At 38.9% G+C, this 19539-nt stretch overlaps 1 long non-coding RNA gene across 3 annotated transcripts; it reads left to right on the forward strand.

The window, feature by feature from the left end:
- Positions 1–8216, forward strand: LOC133732784 (uncharacterized). Of its 3 annotated transcripts, XR_009857314.1 has the most exons (5): positions 15–5192; positions 5962–6181; positions 6252–6302; positions 7130–7196; positions 7891–8216. It is a non-coding gene; the product is annotated as an uncharacterized LOC133732784 (long non-coding RNA). The 3 variants fall into 3 exon arrangements; XR_009857313.1 differs by having other exon boundaries at positions 14–5192; positions 5962–6302; XR_009857312.1 differs by having other exon boundaries at positions 1–5192; positions 5962–7196.
- The last annotated feature ends 11323 nt before the right edge of the window (positions 8217–19539 follow it).

Raw genomic sequence — 19539 nt, forward strand, 5'->3', positions numbered from 1 at the left:
AAAAAAAAAAAAAAAAAATAATAATAATAATAATAATAAATAAAAAAAATAATAATAATAATAATACTCTATACTAAGCCATGTCTGCATCTCTGTAGGAGTTGAGGCTGAGCTCAAGGGAAATGTGAGAGCCACCGCCATAACCGCTACCTCCCTCGGAAGTAGTCTTCATGATGCCCAAGATGTCCTCACCATGCATGGGGAACAATGGAAGGGTTTCAATCTCCAGGTGATCTCCTCCTCATTGTTGCAGGGATGTTTGTCCTCCTGTTGTGCCAAAAGAGTTGTACTGGTATTAGTGTTGAAGTGTGAGGAAGAATATGAAACAAAATTTAAATCAAGAAATCCTTCATTACCAGTAGAATCGGTGGAACCAAAGTTGAGATTAATGGATCTACCATCATCAGTAGAACTAGTGGACCCAAAATTGATGTCAATGGATCCACCAGCTGGCCCAAAATTGATGTCGATGGATCCACCAGCACCAGTAGAACCAGTGGACCCAAAATTGAGATCAATGGATCCACCAGTACCAGGAGAACTAGTTCCCATGGGCACTTGAGCAGCCTGATTGCACCTCTTCATCTGCTTCTCTCGAGCCCTGACATTCTGGAACCAAAAATAAATGTTCTTGCCCTCAACATGTCCATACTGGTTCAGCTGGAGACAGATCTCGTGAATATGCTCTGTAGTTGGGCGCTTAACTCCCTTGTCGTAGTAAAGATCCTTGAGGATCCTTATTTGATCTGGAGTAGGAACCCACCTGGCACGGCTTCGCCAGAAATCTGTGTTGGCACTACTCCCGGCTGCTTGGTTGTTTCCTCCATCCTCGATTTGTTGCTGGGTTTGTAGCTCCATCAGTTGCAGAGTTCGTGGTTCCATGGTGATGGGTTGAGGGGATGTGAAGATCGAAGAGTAAAGTTGTCAAGTGTTTGAAGGAGTTGTTGTTAAAGGGATTAAGGATGATGATGGTGTGTTGGAGATCTGAAAGTTCAGAGGAAAGATGGGATTGAATCAACTAGATGGGAGAGAAGATCAGAAGAGAAGGATTGAATCGAAGAAGAAATATTTTGAGTTTTGAAAGAAGAGGAAAAGCTGAAGAGTTGGGAGAGAGGGGCTGGAACTCAGGAGAGATTTTCGTTCCTTTGGAGTGAACAGTTGCGCCCTCAGAATGCACCTATTTATAGAGCGAGGTGAGCAGATCTCCACCGTTGGATGGACGATTCCTGTGATTCATTCTACGCGTTGGATTAAAGTCGCCCTGAAACCCGGAAAAGTTGTTGGCGCGTGGAGAGCGTGTAAGGGGACCGAGGGAATCTCGAGGCGCTGTGGCAGACAGCTGTAGCCGAAAGCAGATTTGACTGCCGTAAATCACGGAAGGGATAAGCCGTGACACAAGTGGGCCGTACTTGGGCCTGTCTCGGATCAAGGCATCACTGTAGCTGTGGGTGGAGGCCTGATGGGCCGAGTTTCAGAAACAGTTTTGGACATGATGGGCCGAGTTTCTGAAACAGTTTTGGATGAGTTGGGCTGGGTTTCTGCAACAGTCTTGGATGTTTTGTGCCGAATTGTTGAAACAGTTGAAACAGTTGGTTTAAATAAAAGGATTGGTATGGATAATAACGTGAGCAGCCGTGCTCGAGTGGTTGAGTGTAAAGTTCGTGTACAAGAGGTCTGAGGTTCGAACCTCGCCTCTCGTTTATTTTTATTATGTTCGTTTATGACATAATAAGTATAAAATTTGTACACATTATATTAAGCACAGCTTGTGCTCCAGTGGTTGGGGACAAAGGTTTCGTGTAGCAGGTTAAGGTTTCGAACCTTGCCTCCCCCGTTTTTTTTTATTTATGTCACTCCATCAGAACCCTCCTCCGAAGGCTGAAACCAGCAAGAAGGCTGCCACTCGCCCGCATACCGCTCCTCCAAAGGAGTAAATGGAGGTACAAGTCTAGGCTGAAAGACTTTAAACATTAAGCGCTGCATGGGAGGCAACCCATTTCAACCGTAGCTGTGGAGGAGCCATTAACGCAGATTTGCTCTCTTAAACTCTATCTCCTCTATTACTATTTTCTGATTGTATCTTTGTTATTTGCGTTTTTAGTTTTTGTTTTTAGGTTTTCTTGAGTTAATCATTCCATTCACATGATAATTGTTCATTGCATGCTCTAACTTGTTTAACATTGAGGACAATGTATGATTTAAGTGTGGGGGGAAGGATTAATGCTTGTAGTTAGTTTTTGTCATAAAAAGAAAACAAAACAAAAAAATCGAAAAATGTCAGAAAAATAAAAAATTTTCGTTGCTTTTGTTTTTGTTTTGAGTCTTAGGATGCCTTTCAACTGTCTGGGATGATTCTATATCTCTGAAATCATGACTAAAAGAGGATCACAACATTGAGATGATTTTAAACATGGTATTCTTTGGTTAATTGAGATATATGAAAAATGTGTGCCTTGTAGTGGATATGGATTGCATGACCTTGGTACAGAATATGAGCATGTTAAGATGAGTTGTGATTCATAAAGCCATGTGAGATAATTGAACCATGTCCCTTTTTCTTGGAGTGAAATGAAAAATATATTCTTAATTTCTTGGCGATGTTTTGATGATCTCATTATTCTTTCATCTTGATTGACTGCTTGCCATAGATTAAGTTTAATGGACTAGAGAATGCTAGAATTCGCTCTTGTGCTTGTTGAGACGTGATATCAATACATGGCCCTGATTCTGGAAGGGATAGAGGTTCTCTAGGAATTACCACCATTGCCAAATAAACTTGTGTCCCCATTTGTGCCCGTCGTGGGACCCCCCTAGATAAGCCCCTTTGAGCCTACATTAAGCCTTTTCGTTCATCACCCTTAAAATCCTTAACCATGAAGCTTAGTATAGTTACAACCCTACCCTTTGTTCTAAGGACTTAGTGGAGCTATCTTTTGAGACATACTACATGGGTTTGGTGCTAAGGATGAAGATTGAGAAGAGGTGAAAGTTCAAGTGTGGGGATAGACTTGTCCATAAAGAAAAAGATATGTTGAAGCCGTGAAAAATGAAAAGAAAAGAGAAAAATTGTGTACGGCTAAAAAGAAAAAGAAAGAAAAAAAATATATGTTTATGGACTTTCATCCCCCATACTTAGTGATTTTGGAGTTTGCTTTGAATTGAAGGCCCACTACAGAAAAATTTGGCCTTTGTCCATTTCACTAGAGTTCAAGGGAAGTTTATATTGAAGATTGGGCCCAACATGAAGACATTTGGCCCTCTTATATTACCTCTATGGAGAAGTGACGTTTTTGCAATGCCTTGGTGAAATATTTCGAGATCTCTACATTCATATGAGCTCTACTAGGTTTTTAGGACACTTTGATAATCCTTACCTTTCATTTCTTTAAACCTTGAGCCTTAGCCCCATTACAACCTTTGAGAGGACCTTCTTGATCCTTAAGATGGGACAGCCTTTGATGTGGAGATGAGTTACAAGAGTTGAACCTATGGCTTGGGTCCATTCGTGCAAGTAGTTGATATCCTTCATGAGATCTTTTGAAAAAAATTATATTCACAAAGTGCTTTTCGTTTCTTATATATGTGAGCTATTTGACTGCCTTAAAATATGTTCTCTCACATATAAATGAGTGATTATAAGCTTTTAAGCATTGCCTTGATCTGAGAGAAGAAAGAGTGGATATACCTTGTGAGGATATGAATCATACTTGTCTGAAGCATGCTAAGCTAAACCCCATCACCATTGTTACAACCAAGTCCTACTTGTGTATGTGTGGATTATATGTTTTAATTAACTCTCGAATGCTTAACATTGATTCTTGGTTGAGTGCTAATCTTGGTGTTGTGAAAGTAAGAGATTTCTGAGACAATATGTTAAAGGGCAATAGAGGTCTTTGTGATGTCAACATCTTGGTCTTTGTCTTTGAATTTACTCTTTTATGTGTGACGTTTTTTTTTTTCTTTGTGTTTTGCTTTGTGTTTTACGTTTTTGGTTTCTTTGAGTCTTTGTGTTTTTGTTTCCATACTTAGTCATTTTTTTCGTTGGTTTCTTTGTTTTGTGTCATAGTCTTTTTGGTTTGTTAGTTTTTGATTTTGCTAAGGGACTAGCAAAAGCTAAGTGTGGGGGAATTTGATAGGAGCATTTTAATGTGGTATTTTAATAGTTAATTCCTCACATTTTGCTTAGTTAATTCCTTAACGAATCGATTTTTAACTCAATTTCTATTTTCTTAGGTACATTGGAGTAAATGATGGTGAAATGAGCATTAGGTCCACACTTACCTATAAATGGTGGAGAAAAATGGAAATGTACTAAAATGTCAATTTTACACATTTTCCTACTCCGGCTAGGAGAAACCAAGCCAAGCAAGGAAGAAGGAGCGGCCGCCGGACCAAATGAACTTCAAATGAGCTGAAACTTTCCAGATCCATTCTACACATCCTAAGGATCATTTCTTATGAAGAGTGCCAGAGCTATAATTGAGTGGAAGGCCTTCAAACAATCAGCCCAATTTTCTACAGAAGCAAAAACTGAAAAACTGGACCTGTAAGAGGTCCAGCAGCATTTTCGGCCCAACCACATGGAATAAAAATCTGAAATTTTACCAGGGTGATCTACACTCATAATGGAACATTTTTTATGAAGAGGTCATAGTGAAATTGGGAATGCTTGTTGGAGAAATAATTGAAGGAATAAAGGGGCAGAAACTGATCTAAAAACAGCTCAACACCACATGTTCAAGTTTCCTACCCACATGAAGAAAGCTAGATGCTTTTCTCTTTTTCCTTGGATATATTTTTCTGCTCCAATAGATCATCATCACTTCCATACTTCTACACCTTCATGCCTTGCTTTCATTTCATCATTACTCCATCTTTTCCATATTTTACAAACCACTTTCATTATTTTTCTTCCATTTATCATTTCACTCTTCTTTTTCTTCCCTATATAAACACATTCTCCTCTCACTCTAAATACATTCCTTCATCCATTTCATCTTCTTTGTCTCTCCATTTCCATTCCATTTTTCTCTCCATTCTCTAGTTGCAAAATTCTGCGTTTTCAAGTAAGAAGAAGAAGAAGAAGAAGGAGCCGGGAATATCATATCCTCCATCGTCCACCTTGAAGGCTTGCTTCCAAGATTCAAGATTTCAACGTTTCAAGCACTCCATCTCCATCTCCAACTCACGGTGTAATTCATTCTTTTTCCTTATTTAATTTCGTAGGAATTTGTTTCTAGTTAACAATAACATTAAGGGCAAAGTTTAAGCCCAATTTCTATGTTTGAATAAAAAATTGTGATTTCTTTATGTTGATTTTTATGTTGCTTATGTGAGATTGCTTAATTGATTTTGGATTATGGAAAACTTTTATATGTACGTGTTCTTTGATGGCCAACTTAGGATATATGCATGTAATTGGTGCTAGATTTAAGTAGTAAAGGCTTTGGACAAAAGTCGAAATCAATTAAGGAGGATTGCAAATAGATGGACTTTTTCATACTAGGTTGTGCACTTTGGTTGACATCCTTTCTTTGTTCTTCATGCATTGAATGTGTTCTTGATTAGCTAGTTTTCTAGACTATGATTGCATGTTCAATAGGTTTAATTTAGGTGCTTTCACTTAGATTAAATATTCAAGGAAAGTAAAATATGGGAAATCATTTGCTTTGAATGTTTCACATGGTCAACTTATTTCTCATGACATAGATAATCAACTATAGGAATTGTAATTGGATTTCATTCATATGATTGTAGTTTTGATCTTTGTTTCTTGTGTTCCACCCTTGTATATGTGTTTTTACACTTTCTTTATTTCATTTAATTTTAATTCCAATTCTATAATCTCAAAACCCCCCTTTTTATATTAACTTGTATATATTTTTATTCTTTATTTTATTTTTGTACATAATACTTTTTACTTTATTATTTTAATTCTTTATTTGTTTTTGACAATGACAGGTGTACCCTCAATCCCCGGAATAGAACGATCCCTATTTGCTTATACTACTAACGATGTTTTTAGGGTTAAATTATGCGCTTGCTTTGAGCGTATCACCTTCGATCTATACCTATTTCTTCCTAAATCCGAGATTTTAATTTGGGTTTGTGATTTTGTTTGCATGAACCCGATTTCTCCTTGAACCATCAAGCTAGGCTATGGGTTTGGCAAGGATTTTTGGTAAGGATCTATCCATGCAACCTTGTTTTCGAGTTTTTGGTTGAGATGTTGATTATGGACGGATTTGTAGGTGAAGAAGGCCAAGGAGAAAGTATATGACGTGATTTTTGAAGGAGAAAGGGTAAGGAATGGGTTTTGGACAAACCCTAGAATTTTTGGAATTTATTTGATTGATTTGGTTTATGTTGAGCTATTGTTGTTGTTGGAAAAATTGTGAAATTAGAGATTTGAGGATGGATAAATTAGTAGGATTTTATTAGCATAATTTTCTTAGTGTTGGAATTTTGTTGTTGAAGATTTGGTAATTATAGTTGTGTAGTTTTGGCCAAAGGAAAAAGAAAAGGAAGGAGAAAAGAAATGGATTTGTTCTTGGAAAAAAAGGGAAAATAAAGAAAATGGTAAAAATTGGATTAAATGAGTTTTTACCTTGGTAAAGTGGTAAAAAAGTGAAGAAGGTGAAAGTAAAGGTAAATTCGGTAAAAAGGAGGTAAAAGGTAAAAGTGAAAGTGTGGAGGTAAAAGTCATGGTAAAAGTGAAAAGGTGAAAAATGAGAAGTAAATGGATAAAAGTAAAAGTAAAACTTTATTTATAATTATTTACTTATTTATTTTTAATAAATAATAAATAATGGTAAATAAAGGATTACTTGGTCAAAAGTCAGAAATCAAAGTCAAAGGTCAAAAGTCAACTCCGAGAGTTGACCAGGGTTGACCGACCTCGTAAAACATAAGGATCGACTCAACTTTGGTCGCTCGGATTGGCGAAAGTTTAGCGGAGCGATAATGACGTTTTCCTTTTTAAGAAAGAAGTTAGTTTCCCAAATTGGTAAAGGTTGAAAGAAATAATTAATGGTCTCATTGAAATAAAAAGGATTTAGTATGCGCGATTACTTAAAGTTGATCATGATGTTTACCTGGATAATTACTTACAAACTAAGTAATGGTTTAGGAAACACGATCGTTAAGGAAGCTTAAGCGGAAAGCATCAGAGTGTGGAGTACGCCAACATTTTCCAGGTAGGGTGAGCTGTCCCTTCCTTGTTAGAGGCTTTTCGATATATGTGGAATGCTCTAGTATAATATTATGTTGCCTGCAAGTATTTTTGGTTGTTCATTAGTCGATGCCTCGCGATACATGTGTTTTCAGAACTGATAATTGTTGATTGCGAAAACCGAGGCTAGACTTGCATGTTGAGATACTGTACCCTTTTGTATGTTGTGTTTGTGACCTGAAAGTGAATGGGACCTAGACGCGTAGATTCCTAGGGATCCCACGGTGTCGATAACCGTGAACCTCCGGAGGGGGCTGTGCTCCTATGTTTGTCAAGGAAAGGTAAATACGGACAGTGAACCAGTCATAGGAGACTCAGAGCCAGGAAATGGACACTTTCGCTACTTGTAGTCACAAGGACTACAGAGTAGTTGGCTGGTTCTCTTACTCAGGACGAACCAGATCGGTCACTGATTTATTTTACTTTAGCCGGCAGGAAAGTATCTCGGAGCTCCAAATTGTGTGAAGCATGCTGCATATGATTTCCTGAAACGAAACAACTGTGATTGTTTTTGTTTGCATTTGTTTTACTTGATTTTACAAATGCGCGCAACCTATATTCTAGTAGCTATGTTTTACCTATTAGATTTCAAACCTAACTAAGGTTGGGTCGGCCCCTATTGGGCTAGCGAGGACGAAATGCTCACCCCTACATTTCAGGTTACAACGAGGTCATTCCGGACGATTTGGATTAGAGGTGGGTCGTTGGCCGAGTCCGTGTGTTGCTGTTCCTGTTGCTTGAAGTTCTTCCCATTTGGTACTCTATCGATTTACTAGCTTCTCTTTCTATGTTGAACTCTGTGAGGTCCGCCTACCTGGGAGCGCGCCTCACCCCTTTGTTTTACTGTTATTGTTGAACTCCTTTCATTTCGGTTATGATGTAAGCCCTAAGGCGCCACAGTGCACTTGCCACTTTATTTTTAAGCATGTCCAGACTTGTTATTTTAAATGTTGGGTTGTTGATTTAAAGTCCTTTCTTAAAAGTTTTTCTTGGTCTCCCATTTTCCCAAAATTTGCATTTTTAACAAGCCTTGTAGTATTAAGTTGGTAGGTCTACGGTACGTCTACGACGTGTCGAGCTCCTATTGGCTTAATATTACGGCGCTGTGGTATACCCATTCGGGTCGCCACAGGAATTGCCGACAGAATCCGGCAATTACTGAAAGAACAATGCAAAGCCAATCTTAGAGCTAAGATGGCCAAGAAACAACTCAAAGGAGTTGAAAATTTCTGTTACGGAATACTGGATATGCCAACCAACTGGGGATGTCATGAATCCAAGTTCTACAGAAAAAAGAAACATTACTCTAAAAAATTCAAAAAGAGTAATCAAAGGAAGAATTGGAAATTCAAGAAAAGTTCCAATTACAAGAAACAACAGGAGAAAAATCCTGAAAAGAAATTCTTCAAGAAAAAGAAGAATACTCATCAACATAAACAACCAAACAAGAAAGCTTGCAGATGTTGGTTATGTAAAGCTGAAGGGCACTATGCCAATGAATGCCCGGAAAAGGGTAAAAGATCTACTAAGGCTCTCTTTGAAAAATATGAGCATATAGTAGAGTCAGCAAATATGAAAGGCTACGAAATAGCCTATTCTGATGATGAAGAAGACGACAGGTCAGTTTACTCTGCCTGGTCTGAAGAAGAAGATTCATCTGAGTCTGAGACAGATTCTGAAGTAGAGTACTTCGAATCCAGACAAATGAATGTTTTGAGAATCAAAAACTGGGAAGAAAGTAAGACAGAATCCTTAATGTCTTCTTATCAGGTGAACCCTGGTACATTCGTTTGCGACTACTGCTTATGTCACGAAAAGAATGGTCTCCCTATGTTTTGTGAAGAGTCAAAAAAGACTTATCACAAAGAATGCTTCATAGCTGAAGCAAGAAGAAAAACCAAGAATGGACTTGTCAGCCAACTGGTTGAACAAGAATATGAAGAATATTTCTCTGAGAAAAAAGAGAAAGAAGTAGAAACTTTGTTCCAGGAAACCATGGAACCATCTTCCTCGAAAAAGGAAGACATCATCGAAGAAAAAATCGATGACAACTTTGAGCTGGTTGAAATACCAGAAAATATAGAACTGGTGAAACCACCAGAAACTGTTCATCTCTTAGAAAAGCAAGAAGCAACTATAACAGTTACTGAAACATGGGATCTACTTGGCCAACCTTCTGGCAAGTTTGACTATAAAGTCCGATATGACCCTCCGTCATGGTTCAGTAATCCAGATAGCAAAGAGATAATTCCTACAGACTGGGATGATACAAAACCTTCTAGTTTTGATAAATCTCCCACTCAGAATAATGTTCCGGAAGAATGTAAACCGTTCATTCCAAAGGAACAAGCTCAAGAAAATGAGCTTCAGCAATCGAAAGTCGTCTCTACAAGTAGATACAGCAACTACATAGAGATTGGACTAAAATTCCCTGATCATAAAAAATATTATCTACATGCCTTTGTAGATAATGGATCAGGATTTACAGTTGCAAAGAGATTTGCAATTCCAGAAAAACTCTGGAAAGAAGAAAAGAAAACAGCTACTGGTGTTACTTTTGATGGAAGCCATCTCACCATGAATAAAGTAGCAAAAAATGTTCATATCACCATTGGTGGAGGAACATTTATCATCCATAACGTCTGGCAATCTGAAGGCCAAGGCGCAGATTTCTTGTTGGGTAATGATTTCATTCTCCAACAGCGATTTATTCAGGATGAAGAAGCAATAGGCTTCAGAAAAGGAGAACGGGTGTTCTGGGCAGATAGGCTTACTCACGCCAAAAGTGTGGTAGGACCAAACTTCACTACCCAATATCAGAGATCGCAACAGAATAGTGGTGATCTTACATACAAACCCAAATTTGAACCCATACTCCAAATCAAACAACAAGAAGAATTACTTGTTGAAGAATCTTCTGACGAAGAAGAAGAAGAAGCAGAAACTAGTGAAGAAGAAGAAGCTAGTTTCATTCATGAGCATAACCTCAAGCACTTTCAGAATAAGCTTGAGTCTCAGAAAATTCCCACTCTTGAAAGAATCAAGAAACTACTCGAGCAGAACATCGATGTAGATCCTCAGAAGTTTTGGGAAAAAGACCCAGTGGTCTGTGAATTAAGATTGCATGACATGAATGCTATCTGTCATGTCAAAGCCATTCCTCAATACAAAGAGGAAGACCAAAAAGAATTCAGAAAAGATATTGAAGATCTCCTGAACAAGAGATTAATTCAACCTTCCACTAGCCCTCATCATGCTCCAGCATTCTACGTGAGAAATCATGCAGAAAATCTAAGAGGAAAAGCTAGAATGGTGATTGACTACAGAGATGTCAACAAAAAGACTGTCAAAGACGGTTATCAAATTGCTCAAGTAAGAGTGCTGATCAACCAGCTCAGAGGAGCGAAAGTCTTTTCGAAATTCGATGCAAAGTCGGGTTTCTGGCAGGTCAAGATGCATCCTGAGAGTGTGCCTCTCACTGCAATTGGAACACCTCAAGGACATTACGAATGGTTAGTAATGCCTTTTGGTCTGAAGCAAGCTCCCTCCATCTTCCAGAGAAAAATGGATAATATCTTTAAACATGTTGCGGAGTTCTGCGTCGTCTACATAGATGACATTCTTGTCTTCTTCAAAAACAGAGAAGAGCACATGAAACACCTCCATGAGGTTGTAAAGCTGATAGTTCAGCATGGAATTATCCTAGGTGAAAAGAAAATCTTCTTTATCCTTGATGAAGTTGATTTCCTAGGAATAAATATCAAAAATGGAGTGATAAAACTCCAACCTCACATCCTTGAGAAAATCTGGAAATTCCCAGATAGAATTCCTGATGCCAAAAGTCTAGAGAGATTCCTTGGTGTCATAAATTATGGAAGAGATTTCATCCCAAAAATATCAGGGTTAACAGCAATGTTATCACCTAAAACAAGTTCCAAAAGAAAATGGAACTTCACAGAAGATGATGAAAAAACTGTGAAGCAGATAAAAAATCTCTGCAAAAACCTCCCTCCTCTTCAACAACCAGAAGAGAATGATGAGATTATCCTCCAGACAGATGCGAGTGATAATTACTGGTCCGGTGTTGTTCTGGCGAAAGCGCCTGGAACTAACATTGAAAAGATCTGTAAATTTTGTAGTGGCAAGTTCAGCCCTGCAGAACTGAATTATCCCACAGGGGAAAAAGAAATTTTGGCTGTCAAAAAAACTATTTTAAATTCTCCAGCTTTCCTTGGAAAACCCTTTACTGTCCGCACCGATTGTGCCAGAGTAAAGAATTTCAAAAACTTCAAACTTGATAAAGCTGCTGATAGAGGAAGACTAGCTAACTGGCAATTATTCCTTAACCAATATGATTATGTTGTTGAATTAATTGCAGGAAATAAGAACTATCTTCCAGACGCCTTAACAAGGGAATTAGCCATGTTCAGAAATGATGACGACGACGAAGGTCGCAATCCCAGAAGCAGAAGAGCTGGGAAAGAACATGAAACCAATGAGGATCCCAAAGAAAAAATCCTCAAGAGGTTCCTGCTAAGTTCAAAAGGCTTAGCCACAACTGATCAATCCCAGGGTAAAGGATTGACTAGCCCGTCTCAAACGGCAGACGGTAAAGGCTCATCAAGACCGTTGACGGCTGTTGCTTTGCCAAAAAGCAAACCTACTCCAACTGGAGTAATAAATGTTTTCAATTATGAACTTCAAACGTTCGATACTCCTGTGTTCAGAACTGGCAGGAGATTAGCTTACCACCAGAAGGCAATTCTGGATAATCTTTTATTTGCCTTTCAGGAAAGAAGCAGTGGTCTAATGTTTCCAGCTCTCTTTGCATTAGCTGAAGAACTATACGAGAATGCAAGACCACAGTTCGAAGAAATACAGCAGAGTGCTGTTAAGAAAGAAAAAATTAACTTCCTTGAACATCCAGAAAGTGCTAGGGTCCCTATCATGGCACTCAATGAATCAGATTGGCATGATTTCCACAATCTGATAGGAAGACAGAATTCAGAAGACCTTGTTCCTCCAACCCTCTTCATTGTCTCAGGATCATACGTTGGAAGATACTTGGTTAATGTTCAGAGTGAACATCCTCAAGAACACAAGCTTTGGCTTGTTGAAAATGGTTTTGTCCATAATCTATGGAGCAAAACAAATGATGATCTAAAAGGATTGCCGCCCATCATTGTCAACACAGTCAAAAATATCAGAAAAAATGACTGTACACTTCGACTGAAGTTCAGATCCACTCCTCCAGAATGGATTAGAAAGGCAAACGGCAAGGTTGAATACATTTCTCCATATCATTATGTGAGAATTATTCAAAGAAAATATCTACAACCTGCCTGTGTTGGGTACAACGGACAACCAAATTCAAGCATCCCATGGATGAAAGCCATGGCCCTGGAATATATGAAGAAGATCATCTCTGAAGATATCAACAATACCTTCCTGGCAGCAGGAGAAAAAACTATTATCACTGCCTATGATCATCCTGACGTAATCAGCAGTGACCTATTTCTATCTCTCACCAGAAAAGAGATAGACTCAACGATGGCATGCATGCAGTGGATAGAACGTCTTGAAAATGACAACCACTACAAGATGTATGTTGATACAGACGTTGAAGATAATGCCACAACGGATAGAATGGCCCAAGCTGACAACAACTCCTTTGTCTTAGGCCATAATTCTGAAACAGACGAGAACATGTGAAGCAGCAGGTGTAGAAAACACCGAAAGTACTTTTGGACTCTTCCCAAAAGCTACTCTTGCTTTTCAAAAAGGAAAGGTGAAAAACATTTCACCCAAAAGGGAACCTGCCTTTTCCTTGTCCGACCTCCACCAACAGGAGCACTCAAGAAAGCAGGAAATCACGGAGTTGAACTGTATATTTTATGTTTTGAATTTAAGTTTGGAGTCCGCTCTCTATATAAGGAGCTTGCATTTCATTTGTAAGGGTATCGAAAAAGCCCCACATATCAAAAACTTCCACAACCTGTAAGATAGCTTAAGAACTTGAGCAGAAGAGTCTTCTCTCAAGAAGTAGCAGTGTGATCTTTCTTTCCTGTCTAGTGTGAAGTGTGCTTCATTACAAGTAAGTACTGTAATCATTCTCATGGATAGCTAAACAGCTTTTTAGCTGTTTACCTGAGAATAAGGCTCTGAATTCTTAGCATGTGATTATGTTTATATAAATAATTTCAGTGTGTTCACCCACTTCATCAAATTTTTATTTCAACAAAGTTATCCGTTATCTGTTGTTTTACTAATTGTGATCTGCCAATATCATATATTCTCTTTTGGATCAGATTTCCTTTAGCTTAGTAAACTTTGCCATAGCTTAGGATAGAAACAAGCAGCAGTGATTCCGCCTGTTAAAGTAACCGTTAGGCAGGGAGCCGTTAGGTGAAAAACTTAGGCATGTTGAAGGCTAGTTTTGTTTTTCTCAAAAGTTGGAACAGGGTTTTCTAAGAAAAAGTGAATTTTGAACCCAAAAGTCAGCATAGGATATACTAGGCACTACTTTAGAAAGGACTACCCTTATGAGTCTTTTCCCCTAAAAAGTTGTGTAATTGGGCAAAATACATAGATGTTGGATCAAATGGGCAAAATACCATGAGTTTTGGGCATACGGGCTTAACCCCTAACTTTTAACCTCTTTAATAATAGCCAACAGTTGGGTATTACAGTAGTACGTGGCGATTATTCTAAGATTAGGGAAGCTCTTAAACAGTGTTTGATGGTATATACGGTATGGATCAGGATCCTCTCCTAAGCACTTGCCTCAGCTTTGCACAAGATTTGGACACGTGGCTCTAATTAATCTAATGGTCTACGATTTTTAGTTTACCTTTTTCTATTTTTTTATGTCCTCTATTCTTCTCTTCCTTCACGTGCAGTGCCTATCTCTCAGTCTCCTTCCACTTCTTCTTCTTCTTCTTCTTCTTCACTCAGCACCGATTACAAACAGCAAAGTAAACCTATTTAATTTTCACAACGTCCCCCAATTCTTTACTTTCCTCCTCTGGTTTCTACCTTCAAACCCTAGAAATAACTCACCTTTAAGATGCAATTGCCTCTCTCCCACAACCCCTATAACTGGATTTGGGAGCCTCGATGCTAAGACTATCCTTTGGTCCGTTCTTTTTGTCTTCCCCAATTTCTATCACTCTTTCTCTTCCCCAATTTTTATCATGAAAAAATTTCAGATTTGAATTTCAAGATGATCTTGTTCTTATCCGAAAAACAAGATCTTGAAATAGGTTGAATGATGACTGCAACGGTGGAGGTTGGTTGATTTGATGACTGGTTTGTAAAATTGTGTGGTTGTTGCAAAATCTTGTTCAATCATGTAATCTTGAAGATGATGGAGGTAGGATAATCAATGGAAGGAATATATAATCTGTGGGCTACCTTGGAACCATATCTGAGAACAGAGGAAGGTGGAGAGAGAGAGAGAGAGAGAGAGAAGAGAGTTGAAACAGGAGAATACGGACAAAAATAAGGGTTATTTTGTAAAATCAGTAACTTTTTATGTTGAGGAGATATGTAGACCATTGGATATGAGACTTGACAGGTGTCTTAATCTCTATAAAAGCTTAGGTAGGTTAGGAGGGGAATGAGATTAGGAGAGGATCTGGATCCGGTATGGTATTTAGATACTTCATTTGATTACGTAAACAATCCAGAGTATACTGCATGAATATGAATATGTACTTTGAAACCTCGATCACTTGCTCTTCATATGTGAGATCGATCTTTATTTAAAAAAATTAACATAAAGTAAGAAGGAGATCAGCTATGGGTGGCAGACACCAATTTGAGCCTTGCAAAAATGTTGAAAATAAATTTGATTCATGTAGTTGCGAAAACTGACTGCGGGATCTCTTTCTTTATCAGAGTTTCAATTGATTTGGCCATCTCTATATATCAGTAATTACATTAACTGCTTATGGAGTTGTATGTAGTTGATCTAATATTAAAAAAAAAGGAAATGATCATTTACCCAATTTCAGTTTAAAAATTGCTCACTTGTTCCAGCATGAGTTTTTTAACTCTATTTACCCAAAACACTCTAAGTGATTATTTCCCTCTTACCCAATTAATTCTTTTTTTATTCTTTTTATTTATTTTTGGGACTTTTTTGCCCTTTCCTTCTTTCTCACTTAGAGAGAGAAGTTGTTGGATACCTTGCCGGACTCTGGTGACTAGTGGCCGGCCGCGGGTGACCGGTGACCGGAATCGGACGATCGGTCCCTAATAAAATCCAGTAACCATATTATTGCCCCCCAATAATCATATTATTGCCTCCCAAAAATCATATTATTGCCTCCAATAATCATATTATTGCCGTCCAGTGAATTGTATGAACTCCCAAAACCAAAATGAATACACTACAGGCACAATTGATCAATTTATAATCATATTATTGTCTCCCAATAATCATATTATTGCCTCCCAATAATCATATTATTGCCTCCTAATAATCATATTATTGCCCAATAATCATATTATTACCCTCCAATAATCATATTATAGCCCTCAAGTGAACCAAAATGAATACATTACAGATACAAAAAAAAAAAAAAACCTCAGTATACTAAAAAAAAAAAAACTCTGGGCACCCAGAAATTGCTCTGGGCACCCACCGGAGTGTGAGGCAGGCAATTCCGGTCTCTTCTGATCGAGGTTCTGGGTTCTCTGAGGCGAAGGCTTGGAAGTTGACGAGGACTTTGAGGTGGAAATGGGGTTGGGCTTCGATTGGGGATGCTTCGAGGAGCGGCCGACTCCTCCTCCTTCGCTGCAATCCGAGAATTTGATCTGGGCACCAGATCGGATCTACCGACAGCCGTCAGGTGGGTGGATAAAGATGGTCGACGATGGCAGAGCGGCGATCGGAGAGGTCGATGGTGGGGATTGGTTCGACGTCGATGATGGCAGAGCGACGATGGCAGAGTGGCAATCGGAGAGGTCGATGGTGGGGATTGGTTGGGCGTCGGGTCGGTGAGGGGGATGGAGGAGAGACCCGAGTCTGGAGAGAGAAATCGGTGAGAGGGATGAGAGAGAGAGAGAGAGATGTGTAATTTATTAATTAAAATGAGGGTAATAATGTCAATAGATGTTAGATTGGGTAAGTGGGATTAAAAAACTCTTGGTGGAGTAAGTGGGCAATTTTGAAGCTGAAATTGGGTAAGTGGTCACGACCCCTTAAAAAAAATCGTACCTCAAGTGTCATCGTTGTTTTTGCTTCCCTAAATTCCTTGAGAGCTCTTTAATTCTGAGTAATGCTCAGCCACTCAAGCCAATTATATTCCCATTTGATTTTAACGTAGATGCTGTGATTAGGGATAGGTATTGCTGCAACTGTTGTTCGACTGATTGCTGCTGGAATTGCTGCAGCGGTGGCTCGGAAGAAGTGATCAAACCCTATCTACCAACTATATTAGATCGATGAACATGCCCTTTTCTATTGCTTGACCTACCTAGTCCCTGTTCATAAAACTTTACATAGATCTGTAAAATGAAGGCTAGATTATATACACCAGCTTGAAGTTCTTGGGTTTTAAAGAAGTATGTATCTACATGATGATGAGTTTTCAGTCTTAAGTTTATGACTTGGTGTTATGCTCTAAAAATCTGTGCAACTTGTGTCTCTCTCTGCCGGAGTGCCGGAGACATAACATGTGCAAGGAGTCACTATCGCCTTTGACCTGGGCAACAGCCAAGGTGTAGATATTTTCATACTGATAACTCTTTATTATTACTTTTTTTTTTAGGGTATAGGACGTCAAGCCCTTTATTATTAATTAATAATTGATTTTTTTTTTTTTTGAAGAATAGATAATTTCATTACTTATCCATGGCCAGAAGACACGTACATCAGATGCTGTCTTATACCAAAATCATAAATGGCACAAGCCGCTAAGCAAAAGATAGGTGACCTTCACTGTTAACACATACGCTCCATTATTAAGCCTAAAACAAAGAAAACAAATCCTCACTACCTACCTCCCTTTGAACAGTAACCTAGTCGCATTGAGATCTCAATTGGTGTACAACTAGAGGAACTAAGATGCAAGTAGTAAAAGACCATACTTCTAGTGTTAGGCACGGAGTATTAGAGGGACCTCCACCCCCAATTGCCAAGCTGCTAAGTAATGGATGAGGGTGTCAAGGCACCCTCAATATAGGCCCAGCTAGCAAATGGGTCAAAAACCCCCCCCCACAATCTCCTTGTAACCCATTTACAGAGAAAAGCCCAAGAGCCCAAGCCCAGAGACGGAAGAAGGAGAAGCAGCCTATAAGCACCATCACCTCGTCGGGAGGTCTTCCTCCCCAGCAAGAAATCGCCCGCGACGGAATCTACAAGCCGATGTTCGATGAGCTTAGAACACCGCTGCTGTGATCGACAACGAGGTTGGACTTCAACCACCAACTCCGTTGCTGGGAATGACTAAGAACCACCAAGAAAACGATGATTGTCACTGCAGGGAGCGACAACTACGCCGTTGAAATTGAAATGAGAACGCCGCTGGGATGACTTGCGTTGCAATTGAGGATGACAACTAGAAGACTAGTGTCGCTGGATTTGGCTCGCGGCCCTAGGGTGGCGACAAGCACCGTTGTGCTAGCGATAAGGGCCGTTGGGATGGCGCTGAACGCCGGAGAAGAAAACCTTGAAAATTTTGGCATACATCTATTTTGGTGAATATTTTGGACCATTGGATTAATAATATATCCAATGGTCTAAAATATTTAAAATGTGGTAACAGATTTACCCAAAGTTAAATCATTAGTAATTAATTATAGATTCTTTTTCTCTAAAAAAGAAAAAAATTAAGGAGACTTTTATTACTAATTAACTACATCATTAATACTTTCATTAACCAATTATAGCTGGATGTCTATTTTAAGTAATCTATTATGAAATGAAATAATTACTTATATGATGACATTTTGTTACCTTGTAGATGTGGATATTTAATTCTAGGATTAATTACAGTTTACCTACTCCAACTTTAGCTCAATCTTCATGTTAGTCCTTGTTCTTTTAATTTCATCAAGATCACCCCTATACTCCTAATTTTAATCAGCCGTGTCCAATTTTCCAAACTCCATCCAAATCTTCAGTTAAGTATGACGTGGCAGGAGAGAGAATGTTAAATTTCGATATTACCCCTTGAAAGTTACAATGTTGGGAAGCAGGGGTTTTTAATTGCCTGGCGGGTTGCTATCCAGTGTGGGAAGGAACCACAAAGCTCGGAGAGCAAGAAGAAGACGAGACTTGAGTCTGTCCAGATTAACTTGGTTTGGCTCCAAGAACAAACCTTCTGCAAGCTTCATGATGTTCGCCTTGTGCACGGCAGTGACTTTCTTTCTGTTATTCAAGTATGCATATATACTCAAAAGCATAGTTGAAAATAAAATAAAATAATAATAATAATAGTTGTTCACCGAAGCTATTTTTCTCAGTGAGATTCAATTTCAAGAACATATAGGAGATCAGTTGTCTTCAAATAGTACAAGTTTGAAGATGAGAGTCCATCGAATTGCCATGATAAACACAAATTATTGGTAATTCAAATACCCAATTCTCACATGAACAAATTCAAAAATCAAACCCATACCTTGAAATTGCAGCTAACCCATAACTTGAAATAACAAATTCAGAAAAATCTAGAATTGAGATGAACTAAATTCTCAAGAACAGAAGCCAAAAACCCCAATTAGAAACGTTGCCATGAAGAGAATCGGCAATTCACTAAAAATTTCATAACCCAAATGGACATGACCACACTATAATAACAATAGATTCTACCAACTCCCACCGAGAACAGAGGAGGCAAATTTCTCTCTTTGTCTTGTAGAGCTTTCTCTCTCACCTCAACTCTCTCTCACACACATGAACCCAGAAACGTGAGGCTTGAATATTTGATTAACAGGAGAAGGGAGGAGCTTTTGACGGTTCTATGCCGGAGCTGGATGAGCGAAGAGGAAGGTCGTGTACCCAGAGGAGATTTGGGTGTCCAAATCAAGTTTGGGTATCGGCTTGTCGTCGCGTGAGTTTAACTCAAGGCGTCGTCGGACGTCATGGAGGTCAGGCTCGACTCGACGGAGGCCGTGAGCACGATGGTGGTGGAGGTGAGTCACGGTGGTGCTAGAGACCAGTGGTGGAGGAGAGAGAGAATCCTAGATTTACTTTCTCTCTCCTCGAACTCCATATGAACAGAAACCCAGTAGCCAAAAATGGCTTGACTTTGATGTTGGTTCAGAAATATGCGATGGGAAATCCGAGAGGCGTGGTGGGT

Source organism: Rosa rugosa, chromosome 2, assembly GCF_958449725.1.
Source record: "Rosa rugosa chromosome 2, drRosRugo1.1, whole genome shotgun sequence".
NCBI classification, from domain to species: Eukaryota; Viridiplantae; Streptophyta; class Magnoliopsida; order Rosales; family Rosaceae; genus Rosa; species Rosa rugosa.